Raw genomic sequence first — 14,703 nt, 5'->3', positions numbered from 1 at the left:
TCAGTGTCTTCACAGTTACTTTCCCTGTGTAGCCTACAAGCATCTTTCTCTACCGTGAACAAGATTATAATGTTATTCCCCGATGCGGATATACAGATCCAATATTACATTTTTGAGGTTGACATATATTTCTCTTGGTTGTTTAGTTGCCTTAACTTTATATTGTGGCGATGTGCTGCATGCAAGCTATTAGGGTTTCCCTCAATACTTAAGGATTCACCAGCTGGACATATAAAACGCTTAACGTATAGCTTAATGGACTAATTACAGTGATATAAAAGACCAAACTCGTTTAATGCTGAGCGTTTCCCAGTGATAGACTGGCATAAACTTGGCTTGACGTTGGACATTCGCACATTTAGGGACCGTCTCTAAAGTGTATACGTTTCTAACTCCGATAGCATTTGAATAGAACGACTTACAGTCATAAAACCAACTATAAAGTGTTCATGTAGTGTCAGGCATAATGCGCACCCTTTGGATTTTTTTTATATTTATTCAATTAAAGTTTGCTATTGAAGTTAGAAACGTGTATGCCAGTGTTTTATGCAACTTTTGAGACGGTCCCTAAATGTGCGAATGTCCAATGTCAAGCCAATTTTACATTTATTAGGCTACATTTAGTCATTTATTTAGCAGACGCTTTTATCCAAAGCGATTTACAGTTAAACTAACAAAAGGAGGACAACAATATGCAAGTGCTATGACTCTTCCCAGTTTAAGCTAATGCAATACACGTAGGCATAGCCTACTACTATACTGTAGAGAGAAGAGAAGAGAAGAGAAGAGAAGAGAAGAGAAGAGAAGAGAAGAGAAGAGAAGAGAAGAGAAGAGAAGAGAAGAGAAGAGAAGAGAAGAGAAGAGAAGAGAAGAGAAGAGAAGAGAAGAGAAGAGAAGAGAAGAGAAAGTGTTAGTATTGATCAAGTGTTGATTTTATGGCAGTATATCACGAAACGCTCTGCATGAAACTTTGCGCGTTACGTTCATATTCTTAGTCCATCGAGCCTATATAGTAGACAGCCTACATCCCCAATAAGGAGCGAGTTTGGTCTTTTATATCACTGTATTAGTCCATAAAGTACGTTAAGCGTTTTGTCCCGACAGAAGGGGAATCCTCGAGTGTGAGGTATTGAGGGAAACCGATTATAATCCTGTTCATGTAGAGAAAGCTGATGACATGTAGGCTACACAGGGAAAGTAACAATAAAGTTATTGAATGAAACATAAACACAGCTTTTGTGTCTTTATCATCTTTTCCGCATATATACTGACACAGATAATCATTTTCATTTTATGAATGAATGGCTTGCTCTAACTGTTGCTGGTCTTCGTCAACAACACGCGCTTTTGCACCTCCTGCTGGTGAGGTCGACTAACAGCAGATGGAGAGTATCTCGGTAATCTACTGCTTTTCCTGCAGTTCCGTTGAATTTACTGTCGAATTTGAACCACTGAATTTGTGGAAGCGAATTTGCAAAGCGAAATAAAATGGACCGAAAATTGCCTGTTGAATATTATAGGTTGTATTTTTAAACAGTTTGAATATTTTGGAAGTGAAATATGAAAGGTGAATATGGATTATTGAATTTTTAATAATGAAAATGTGTTTGAAATGTTTTTAATTGAAATATTCACAGCTTAAATATTCAACCATGTTGAATTTCAGCCCATAAAAATGCAAGCCCTAAAAATACAATGCATTAAAATGCAAGCATGGTTAATGCAATGCCTATTTTTTTTCAAGTAGTGCAATTCAACAGGCTTTTTGTTTCAAAAACATTTGACATTATTTTACTTCCATAGTAAACAACGTGCCTCCAAATAATTGTATTCTGTCAGAAAACATGGCTTTTTTTTCGATGTATGTCACATAATAAAGATGTTTTTTTTTCATGATGACATCAAAGAGAAGGGCTAACCAGTAAAAAAAAAACTTTAAAAAATAAAGTAAAATCACAAACAGCAGTGTTGTTGGTCATGCTCTCTGCAAGAAAATACACTTGACTAGGATTAAAAAAACATCATAGTTTGCAAAATATATCCAAAATGTACACTATTGTCAAAAGTTTGGGGTCAGTAATATTTTTATTTTTGAAAGAAGACATTTATGTTACAAAAAAATTATATTTCAAATTAATGCTGTTCTTTTGAACATTCTATTCATCAAAGAATACTGAAAAAAAAAAACATTATTTAAAATCAGCATATTAGAATGATCTAGAAGGATCATGTGACACTGAAGAAGAGTAATGATCCTGAAATTTCAGCATTGCATCATAGGAATATAATACATTTTAATATATATTTATAGATAACAGTTATTTTAAATTGTAATAATATTTCACAATATTCTCTTATTTCAAATAAAAGTAGCCTTGGAGAGCATAAGAAAATTCTCTTAAAACATAAAAAAATTTCACCAACCCTAAACATTTGAATTGTAGTGTATACATCTTGATATGTCACTCTCATTTTTTAGCATGCAACAGAAACAAGCAAGCAAAAAAAAAAAAAAAAAGTAACTGCTTCATGCAAACTTTTCAAGGATTCTCTTACATTACACTGCACACAAAGACAAGAGTCCCAGTGAAAACCACCCGTCCAACTGCTGAGCAACAAGTGCTTCTGAGGTTTTTGTGTGTGTGTTTATTAAAAGTTTAAACAACATATCCTTGAGCTTAATTGTATGTTCTGCTTTATCTTAAGAGTTATGTCCATGAAAACATCTGTGGCCTAGTTATTGTGTGGGCAGAAATCCAGACCCCAAGGTCAACGCATATTTTCTACCAATTTCTTTAGTGTTGCCTTCACAACCTTTTCTTGAGACTGAACAAAAACTTATTGCAAGTCAGTTTATCTATTTGGTATTACTAATTTCTGCTTTATCGAATGTCAGGTTAAAAAAAACTCTCCCCATCAACCATTGCTTGATAAACATTGAGCTCTGCCCAAAATCTTTTGACATTGGTTGAGGCGGAGGTTGACATGACGCTCAAAGAAACAGCCGCAAAGTTTACACGCATCTGTAACATCAACCTTTTCTAATGTTTTACAGTTGAATCGGCACAATAGGCTTAGTAACTTTAAATATTCCATGTAATTCAAAGTACGGGCCTCAAAGGTAGGCTAAAAACACGACAGGATCCCAGCAATATGCCGTAGGCTACTTATAAAATGGTGTTTTTGTTTTTTTTTACTTTTATTGTGTAATTTAATGTTTTATTGCCATGTTTCAACTTATTTAAAAAAGAAGTGGGCTTCATCTGTTTTCCACCCTGCAGCCAACATTGTGCTCAAGAAAAGTCCTATGAATTTTGGAGTGGAAAAATAAAATAAAAGTATTTAAATTTGTTCATGCATTTGTTTTTGTATTTAGCCAAAATTATTTTTGAAAGGATTTAGAAATATATATTAACAGAAATGGGGTGTTTGATAATCAGTCAAAAATCTGAAATCCGTCTTTGATGTGCTTTTTTATTTTCAAAATGACATTCAATGCATTATCCGATTATTTGTTTTATTAGGGAAATACCATAGCCTACATAAAAAGAGGTGGGCTCTTTGCAAACCAGATGTCTTATATTTTATAAATAACTTTAAATTGTATTTCCCTTTGAAAAAAAAGTCTAAAAACAAAAAAAGTGCTGAGAACACGTAAAGTCAGATTAAAACGAGTTAATTTTATCATTTCAGATGTTGCGTCAATTTTCGAGGAGACTCAGCCTCCCATTGCATCCTGATTTTATGAAGCTTGCCTTTTTATGAAGCAAGAAATCATGGCTTAAGTTCCACAGTTTGTTGCCATTGTTAATGCAAAACATGCAATTGGCAATTCAGCAGATCATCATTCCTTTTTTAAATCAATGATGCAAGATTACTGCTGGTGAAATTCTAGCTTTGAAATATTTTGAAACCAAAATGAACCTTTCTCAATGGAGCATAGATAAATAATACCCTGGGCTTTGTCCAGAATACAAGGTGAAAAAAGCCAACAGAGCTATGCATTTTAACATCTTCTTTCTTATTTCAGCAGGCCGTGGTGCATTTACCCCTGGCGTGTGAGTTTATCACCTACCGGCTCGAGAGGTGTCTGCTATGCTGGAGTCAGACATGGAGATGGACTCGGAGAAGATTAATTGCACTGTGGAGGTGTGAAGAAAAACAAAGAACAATCTATCTGTGTCTGGGAAATCGGACAGCCCCACAGAGAGGCGAGTGAGCGCATTGGCACAGCGATCTATCACAGGAAGCTCATTACACACAAGGTCAGGGTGCTCCCTGTCTCTATGGCCCCAGAGAACATCTAGTTCCTGCATGTGGTTTCACCTGAAGCCCTCTGGGCAACCACAGGCCAACATCTTAACAGTATGGGTTTAACATCTGAGTGTGCTTTCATTAGGGGCATGATGAACATGAAGAGCTTACGTATTCATATTCAAGCTGTGTCGCTGTGCATCTCAAAATGTTCAGCACACCTTAGAGCAATCAGTTCTGTTGGAAACAGATAATTACTGTCTCTCTCAAGTTGAAATAATGACCCAGCACTAATTCACACAGGCTTTTAGTAAGATTACGGTTTCATCAAGAAAATTAGAAGAAACACATCCACACTTACTCTAAATTTCCACTCTAAATTCCCTCCCCAGTACAAGTAAAGTGTAAAAACATAAGACAGATGAATACATCATCACATTTATATGAAGCAATGCCTGTTTGGTGTTTAGATACCTGGCCTATAGGTATTATGTAAGGAAGATGTAAGATATATCTGACAAAAGAAACTGACAAAACTCACAAGTAAGCCTGTATATACAGTTGCAATCTAAATTATTAAATGTATTCCAAATCATGTTATTGGCCAAATTTTCTGACTTTCAGCTGTTTTCAATGAACAAATCAAAGAAAAGTAATTGAAATAGCTCAACACAACAAATGTTTCAAGTGGTTTCCCCAAATTCAACTAAAAATGCAACTTTTAATGACTTCTGCAGTCTCAAAATTATACAACCCCTTCATGGCAAGCATCTTTAGTACTTATAACACCATTTTGCTGTCATGACCTGCTGCAAACGAGATGTATAACCAGACACCAGCTTCTAGCAGCGTTTCTGAGGAAACTTAACCCATTCCACATGAGCAATGGCCTTCAGTTCATAATATTCTTGGGGTTGTGTGCTGCAACCTCCGCCTTCAAATCCCACCAGAGATTTTCTATGGGGTTCAAGTCAGTGACTGTGGTGGCCACTGTAGAATCTTCCAGGACTTCTTCTGCAACCAAACCTTGGTAGAATTTGAGGTATGCTTGGGATCATTGTCCTGTTAGAAGGTCCCATGACGCCCAAGCTTCAGTTTCCTCACTGAGGGCATGATGTTTTCTCCTAGGATTTCCTGATTTATTTCAATGAATCCATCTTGCCTTCCACACGCTGCAGGTTTCCAGAGCCAGAGGATGCAAAGCAGCCACAGAGCATCACCGAGCACCACCATGCTTAACTGTAGGCAGTGTTCTTTTCAGTGTATGCTTCATTCTTCTTCCTCCAAACATACCGCTGATCCATAGGGCAGAAAAGTTCCAAAAAAATTTCCATCACTCCACAGAATAGAATCCCCAAACTTCTGTGGATTATTTATATGAGCAAATTGGAGTCGACTTTTCTTGTGCTTTTGGTGACACTCAACAAACCATAGCCATTTCAGATATTTCATGTGTTCTTGCTCAAGCACACCTGGTGCCACTAATGAAGCCCTTGATTAGTTGCATCTGGTGTGCTTAAGACGACACCTTTTTTTGCAGATTTGTGCGGTTGTGAGGGATTCTATTCAGGGGGTTGAATAATTTTGAGACTAAAAGTTGCATTTTCAGTTGAATTTGGGGAAACCGCTTGAAATATTTCAATTATCACAAACAATGTTAACGTTACATTTACATATCAGGAAAGCTATTAAATGACCATAAGTGAACTAGAAAAAAATAACCCTAGAAAGGAGATTTTTGCTAAATATATGCATGAGATTACATATTCATTTTTTTTACTTAACCTGATTTCTTCATTATTTAATGTAGGCTATGTTTAAATAAGCCTATATATGTAATGAAAATAAGTTTGGCTATTACTGTCGTCATTTAAATGTTTATATTTCACCAACAAATTGTAAAAACAATTGTTATTAAAAAGTTGATATAAAAACATCTAGGTTGCTACTGTAACTTCTGTTCTCTGAGAACAGGGAACAAGACACTGCGTCGATGGCGCTATGGGGAAGCCCTCCACGTGAACCAGTGTCTGAAAAGCTATCCAATCATGGCAATCGATATTGACCGGCGACAACCTATGACGTCACTACTAGTGCGACCCGGAAGTATAAAAGGGGCGCCTAGAGAAAATGTTATCCTCTTATCATCTGAAGGGACTGTTCAGCAGGCACCCCCGAGGCATGGCGAATGACGCAGTGTCCCATTCCCTGTTCTCAGGGAACAGGGGTTACAGTCATAACCTAGACGTTCCCTTTCGCTGTGGGGAATGATATACAATCCCACCATGCTGAGGGGAGTGCATGCCAATTATGGCTTGTGACAGATAAGTCAGAAATGGCAGTTATATTCACATAAAATGGCAAGAAACACTCCTCCTTCAGGTCACGTCAAGTCAAGTCAAGTCAACTTTATTTATATAGCGCTTTTCACAATGCAGATTGTATCAAAGCAGCTTCACAGTATTAAATAAAATAGTACATCAGTGTTTGTTTCTAGTGTAAAACGTCCACGTTTGGTAATGCTGATCAATAGTATTGTTGATTGATTGATTAAATTAAGTATCCCCAACTGAGCAAGCCAAAGGCAACAGGCTGCAGTGACATTATTCCCTACGGTCACTGCCAAAGCTATAAGCCTCAAAGTGGCCTCCGAACAACGGAAGGCCTACCAAGGTCCGAAAGGAATCCTGTCCAGTAACTTTCTGAGGGGAACATCAAGTCAACCCAACCCCACATGCCACCAGGCTGACCTGGTCAAATTTTACTGACGTAGTCTTGCCAACAACCTGTCTGATCCTAAATAGAATCTCTCACAAAATCCAATAGGGAAAAACTGCAATTAATGGCAGTAGTTCACTCACAAACCGGATCATAGAGATGGGCATCCTGGAGAGTAGATCTCAGCATAGCGCTTTATAACCCTTGCAAATGAGGGGAGTAACTCTACTCAATCCTGGATCTACACAGTGCTTCAAAGCCCTGTGGAGGCTGGGCACTCTAAAGGGACCCTATCAAGGGGGGCGCCTCCAGCTCTTGGGCTGATCTAACAGGGAGGCCTCGTGAGATTCCTTCGAACTTCCGACAAGACTTAGGGAGTTCAGTATTCAAACAGAGCGAACCTCAGATAGATTCTGGAACACTATGCTCAACCTAATAAGTACTGACCAGGCTCTGGGCTAAAATCAGGGAGGCTCCATAGGGCCTGCAATGTGATACTTAATGCCTTTGCAATGCTAAGCATCCAACTCGTTGGGGAGCCACCTTTAAGGAGGCCTGTTAAGGCCTAACTACTTGATAGCGAGGATGTTAGCAGAGCCAGCCTTCAGAAGCCTAGGTGCTCTCACAGACATGTCTGTGGGCCTGGTTATACTTATTTAACATTGCCAACAGGCAGTGTACTCAGCAGAAGTACTATCGATCCTTTAAAGCAAGGAGAGTACAATCTTACGCTACCGGAGTATCGAGGAGGCCTACTGTAAGGCCTACAGCTTCGAATGTCATGGGCGTCAGGCCGGGGCAGTGGTTTGGCTCTAAGGGAGCACAACCATCCCAAGTGGGAGGGAGTAACTAATTAGGGTTGGGCGATGTCCCCTAAATTGGCAGTTGACGATGTTTACAGTAAAACATCGCGATGGACGATGATATCGTCGGGGGGGGGGGGGGGGGGGGGGTGTGCTGACGATCACGAAGAGACAGGGAGAGTGCACATTGTAGCTACTTACATCTACTGTGTTTACGCCACGGGAATACTCGGCTTGGCATTTTGAAATATTTCTATGTTTATTTGCCCGTTCAGGCGCGCAACCGAAGACAAAGACTACTTGACCATGTTGCGCTCGGAGCGCGCGCGCACCATCCTGTCAGTAGAATTCAGTTCTCTTTCGCGACTTATCGTGCTTTTAATATTTCTTTTCAATAGCACATCCTGCTCTTTTCTTTCTCATTCATGTTTTGTTATGAACTTTACATAATCGTCAACTGAAATCTGTGCGGATTATCAACAATACGATACATTTATAGGACATAAAGGGTCTCTGCGGCAAAAGTGAAAGTACCTGCGGCCAACGGGTGAAATGTTTCTCTTTGCACAGCAAAGCACCCGTTTCAATAAAAGGATATATTAAAGTTTATAAAGCCTACTTTTACATTTTCATTGCTGTTTTAAAATGAATTTCGCCATCACCTTAAACAAGCTGTTCTGCTTGAATCCCAGTGCAGGAGCTGTAACTGTTAGGTTACCACAGAAACGTAAGCGTTTGGTTGATTGCTGTGGTGACTCGTGACACTCGCGAACAGCACTGAACACACACGTCTTCATTTTTTTTATCGTTTGTTGGTAAAGGGTGAGAGACCTTGCGAGCCACACGAGCCAATAGGTTCCCAACCACTGGTGTACACACGAAAACGAACTGCCGTGAGACTGGGCTGGTCTGACAGGGTGGAGGGCGTGGCATCACGATGGTGGCTCTCCATCGTGATGTCGGTCAGCCATCACGATGGACGATGATATCGTCCATCGGCACAACCCTATAACTAATCTCTCTCTACTTGAGCCTGGGTGGTGAAAGGTGATAACATATAAGCTAGGGGTAGCAAAGTACTCTAATTAATGACCCTAGCAAGGGGAGCACTATCAACATAACCCTGAAGGATGTATCAGGGTCGAGCCCTATTATCTTGTAATTTTACAAGACATATTTTATATTCTTTACTAAACCCAAGGGAATGGAGGGCTCAGTAAGTGGCCAACAACATTCAACCTTATGACTTGAATTCTTATATTCAAGGGGCTCAGAAGAAAAATCCATTTTAACTTAAGGCCTTGCTGCCAGCTACTACACTTGATGCTGTAAAGGGTGGAGGCCTGAGCACACTGTTTCTTACTCTCTAGAGAGAAAGACCTGACAACGCCCATAGATATCTGCATGGGAGGCTTTTCGAAGGTAGCCTGCTACTGATACTGCTATCTACCCTGTTACACCACTAGCATTTACACCTAATGCAAAAGGCGAGACGTGGCCAGACAAAGTAAGAGGAGGCTAGTACTACGAAAAACTAGATTTACAGGAATAAAATCTCCTGATGGTCAAAGGAACCTACACTCAGATACTGAGAGGCTTGAGGCGAAAATGTTTAGCAGACCGCCACCAAAAACCCTAGATACTAAGCCAGATATCGAGGCTGCCACATGAGGGCCAACACACAAATAATATATGTCTGAAGTTCAGAGGTATAATCTCAAAACGACTCTCTAAAGTGAGAGGAGAACTACTGCTCTAGTATAAGGTGGCTAAAAGTGGCAGGTGGCCTGACGAGGACCAATGCTTGGTTTTGTAGTTTTATCTGGAGCTTGAGAGAGCGGTGGGCTCAGTACCAAATCTCCTGATAGGGAGGAAGCCATCTCACGCAGGGGAAAAAAAACGGTGGCCCGACTAGAAATTTTTCATATAATAAGGCCAACCTGTTCACTACAACAGATTGAAAATACCCACTATATAAGCCTGACGACTCTAAATCAGAGGAGGCCTATGGGAAGGGTATGCAAAGCCTACCTATATATGGGAACTTCAGGGCCCTAGTTCTACTCCTATTAAAACCCTAATCCCTTAATACTTTCTAACAGGGAACCGAGGTCTACTGTTCAACCTTACTAAAAAACTCTTGAAAAGGGAGGAGACCTACAGAGGTCAACTCAACCTGCTACCGTAGAGTGAGGACCTAAACGACATTCACAAAATGGAGGCCTATCACCATAAAGAGCTTGAAAGAGTGCACTTACTACCAAACCTTCACAGGTCCAGCCTCAGGGCTGAAGCGCCTGGGGTGTAGGAAGTGTGCAGATTCTTCCATGCCTTTTCGATCTCATTGTATAGATCGGGCAGGAATGGAAGGGCTCACCAGAAATTGTTAAAATCATAGAGAAATCGTTTGTAAAGTCTGCCACGAGCGGTCTCTTCCCTCACACGCTCCTACGGCAGCAAAGCCTCGCTGAGCGTGTTCAATAACACTCACAACTCATCATACGTGGCGCAGGGTGGCTGTGAGGGTTCGGGTTGTAAATCCTCTTCACCCTCATCAGCCATCTCCTGCTTTCTTGGGCTGCCAGCAGAGTACTCGCTGTCAGATCAGAGGATGTTAGTGACAACACATCCTCATCCGGCAGCTCAAACTCGCGAGCCTCCGAGGTGGGTGAGAGATAAACAACTCTCTCATACTCCTCGGGTGAGCTCCCTCTGAAACCCCACAATTCTAGTCCCTGCTCTGCCTCAGCACGAGTGGGACCTGAATTGCTGGCACAGATGTCTGTCCCTTTTTCACGTTTTTTTTTTCAAAAGTTTTTTTTTTTCAAAAGTTTTTTTTTTTTTCATGATTACCTTTTGAAGTTTTCAGGTTGAAGCTTCCCTGAAGACAAAAAGAGGATGACATGATCTCTAGGCGCCCCTTTTATACTTCCGGGTCGCACTAGTAGTGATGTCATAGGCCAGGGATGGGCAACTTCGGTCCTGGAGGGCCACTGTCCTACAGAGTTTAGCTTCAACCCTAATCAAACACACCTGAACAAGCTAATCAAGGTCCTCAGGATTACTAGAAAATTACAGGCAGGTGATTTTTTCAGGGTTGGAGCTAAACTCTGTAGGACAGTGGCCCTCCAGGACCGAAGTTGACCATCCCTGTCATAGGCTGTCGCCGGTCAATATCGATTGCCATGATTGGATAGCTTTTCAGACACCGGTTCACATGGAGGGCGTTCCCCATAGTGTCAGCGATGCAGTGCGAGTTCCCTTTTGAAAGGGAACTGCCATATATGTGTAATTTAAATGTTTATTCAATTCTGTATTATTTGAGTGTTGATTGTTAAATAAACTTTATTTTTGGCTGTGTGCATCCTGAATTTTCAGTTTGGTGCATCACTCATATAAATGTATTTACACAAGAATTACAAGTGCAGGAAACATATATATATATATATATATATATATATATATATATACAGACCCTTTACAAAAAATTAGAATATCATGGAAAAGTTTATTTATTTCCATAATTCCATTCAAAACGTTAAACTTCCATAGATTATAGATTCAGGGCCCACAACTTAAACGATTTCAAGTATTTAGTTGTTTATTTGTACATAATTTGGGCTTCCAGCTCATAAAACCCACGAAAACAGGATTTGAAAATGTCCTGGTAGACGACTGCGTTGACTCTGGATTTAATAAAGCACAGTGGAACAAAGTCCTCTTTTCTGATGAGAGCAAATTTTTCATCTCATTTGGAAACCAAGGTCCCAGAGTCTGGAGGAAGAATGGAGAGGCACACAATCCAAGATGCTTGAAGTCCAGTGTGAAGTTTCCACAGTCTGTGTTGGTTTGGGGAGCCATGTCATCGGCTGGTGTTGGTCCACTGTGCTGTCCACTCAACGCAGCCGTCTACCAGGACATTTCCAGAGCACTTCATGCTTCCTTCAGCAGACAAGCTTTATGGAGATGCTGACTTCATTTTCCAGCAGGATTTGCACCGGCCCACACTGCCAAAAGAACCAAAACCTGGTTCAATGACCATGGTATCACTGTGTAATTACTGTGTGATTTCATGTAATATTCTAATTTTTTTAAATCCTGTTTTCGTGGGTTTTATGAGCTGGAAGCCCAAATTATGTACAAATAAAAAACTAAATACTTGAAATCGTTTAAGTTGTGGGCCCTGAATCTATAATCTATCGAAGTTTAACGTTTTGAATGGAATTATGGAAATAAATAAACTTTTCCATGATATTCAAATTTTTTGGAAAGGGTCTGTATATATATTATATATATTATATATATATATATATATATATATATATATATATATATATATATATATATATATAAAATTATTATTATTATTATTTTATTTTTTTTGCAGTTCTTTCCTAAACAATGTGCCTTATTGTGTAAGAAAATCTAAATGAACTGGTTTCATGCAAATCAAAATGTAATTTAATCTGCATATTATACTTGACAAATTGCTTAAAAGAAATTAAAGTATAGCTTAATTTATAGAAATACTTTTTGTGGGTTAGACAAAGAAGTCTGGATGTCTAGAGTGGTCTTTAACGAGCCGAAGAGAGCACACGTCACTCCTCTCCTCACAAAATTGCACTGGTTGCCAGTTGCCTCTCGCATCAAATTCAAGTCGCTGACTTTTACCGACAGAACAACCACTGTCTCTGCTCCCTCCTACCTAAACTCATTACTTAAGACTTACGTGCCATTCAGAAACTTGCGCTCTGCAAGTGAACGCCGTCTTGTGGTCCATACTGGTAGAATGTCCTGCCCAACTCAACCAGAGCTGCTGAGCCTGAGTCTGTGGCCATTTTCAAGAAACGGCTGAAGACGCATCTTTTTCGGTCTTTAGTAAACTTGATCCATTAAAACTAACACTTTATCTTCTAATCTATATCTATTATCTTTATAAAAAAGAAAAATGTAAAAAGTACACATACTGCGTTAGATTAAACTGGGAAGGGTCATAGCACTTGCATATTGTTGTCCTATTGTTAGTTTAATTGCTTCTATTGTTCTCATTTGTAAGTCGCTTTGGATAAAAGCATCCGCTAATTGAATAAATGTAAATTTAAATGTATGCTGAAATTAATGCAGGTTACCACTTTTTTCCCCATGTTTTAGTGTGCCACCCTAGGATTTTTACTGTACCCCTCTGGCCACCCCATTAAAAAATATCCAGGAAACGAGTGCACTTTGGAAGATTACTCTTCAAAGTTGGGCATTCATTATAATGGCATCATATATTAAAGTCGAAAAACCATAATAAAATACAATAATTGAAAATGCTTAAAATCATTTTTATCTAGGGCCGTCGCTAGCGGGGCGAAAGGTGGTGAAGATTCTAGGGGCCTTAGGGGGGCCCGCCCCACGATTTCATCCGTGGGGGTTATTACCAGAAGCAGCTCCTAGCCATAATTTTAGGTAGGGCAGATTATGGGTCTAAAGCTAGTTTATGATAAACATCTTGTAAGATTTATATTCTATTCGCATCTGACATTCATTTTGTCAGTTAAAAATAGTCGATCTCCGTAACAGGGAGGAGAGTAAAGATGGAAAGCTTAGTTCAATATAAATTCACGGATAATTTGTTGTTTTCTCGTTAGCAAAAATCAATATTGACCTTGTATTTGAAAAAGGATCCTCATATAAGAAACAATACTAAAATTCAGAGTCAGTTCATTCGCATTCGGAAATCGACTATTTTTGACTGTCAAAATGCCGGCGGACACAGCTACAGTGAGTTGTTCAAAATCTTTCTTTTTAGTAAACTCTGTGTACACAAACAATGTTCTCAATGCTTGAGTTCATGTGTAGAGCCCCTGGTGATACTTTGATCAAAGTTTCATGTTGTATCGAGCCTCCTTAGTGTTTTGAAAATAGTGATTTTTGATGCTATCATAAAAGTGCCCCATTCACTTTTTCAACGAAAATATGGTCAAACTTAAAGGTGGCGTTTCCATTCTAATTATGCTTTTAAACTAAAGTTTGCCTCGGGTAGATTAACAAAAAGAGCCTAGGTTGCATTTTGGCGAGAGTTAGGCTACCCTTTAACAATAAGTGCCTTTGAAGTAAGGGAACGAATATTCAGCAACCTGAGCTTTAGCCTATCAATTGTTCATCTGTATTATATCTGTTTTTTGTTTGTTGAACATCAATTAAATTATTTCCCTTTAATGGGTTTGGGAGTTTTTTGTATTTCCTAATTCGTGGAACAGACACAGTCTCTATATGATGATATCTAGGTGAAAGAGTCTCTATGTGAAGGGATTTATCTGACCTCAGTGACGTGAGACAGCTAGCAGACGGTTGGTTTAGCCAGTCTGTCTGCTTCCTGACCTGAGCCCCAATTCATGTTTGAGCTCTAAGACTATGTGCCATATTACTAGAGAGAAGAGCAGCACCATCCCTGGAGGGATGAATACCATCTCTTTTCAACAGGTCAGGTCCCAAAAAACCCCAAAAACTATTCCAATTGTCTATGAATTCTATATTATTTTGCGGGACACCACTTAGACAGCCAGCCATTGAGTGAGGACAATCTACTAAGTATCTCATCACTCCGGCTAACAGGAAGGGGACCAGAGCAAATTACTGTGCCTGACATCGTACTTACGAGTTCACACAGCTCTTTAACGTTAATTTTGGTGATCTCCGACTGGCGAAGTTGAACATCATTAGTGCCGACGTGAATAATAATCTTCGAGACTTTACGATTACATTAGCCAGCACTTTCAAATTTGCTTTGATGTCAGGCGCTCTGGCTCCCGGCAAACATGTGACTATGGTGGCTGGTGTCTCTATTTTCATGTTCCGTGTAAAAGAATCGCCAATAACTAGGGCACATTCAACAGGATTCTCAGGGGGTGTTTCACTGAGTGGAGAGAACCTGTTTAATGTT

Source organism: Squalius cephalus (assembly GCF_949319135.1).
Source record: "Squalius cephalus genome assembly, chromosome: 18".
NCBI classification, from domain to species: Eukaryota; Metazoa; Chordata; class Actinopteri; order Cypriniformes; family Leuciscidae; genus Squalius; species Squalius cephalus.
This window is presented reverse-complemented; position numbering follows the sequence as displayed.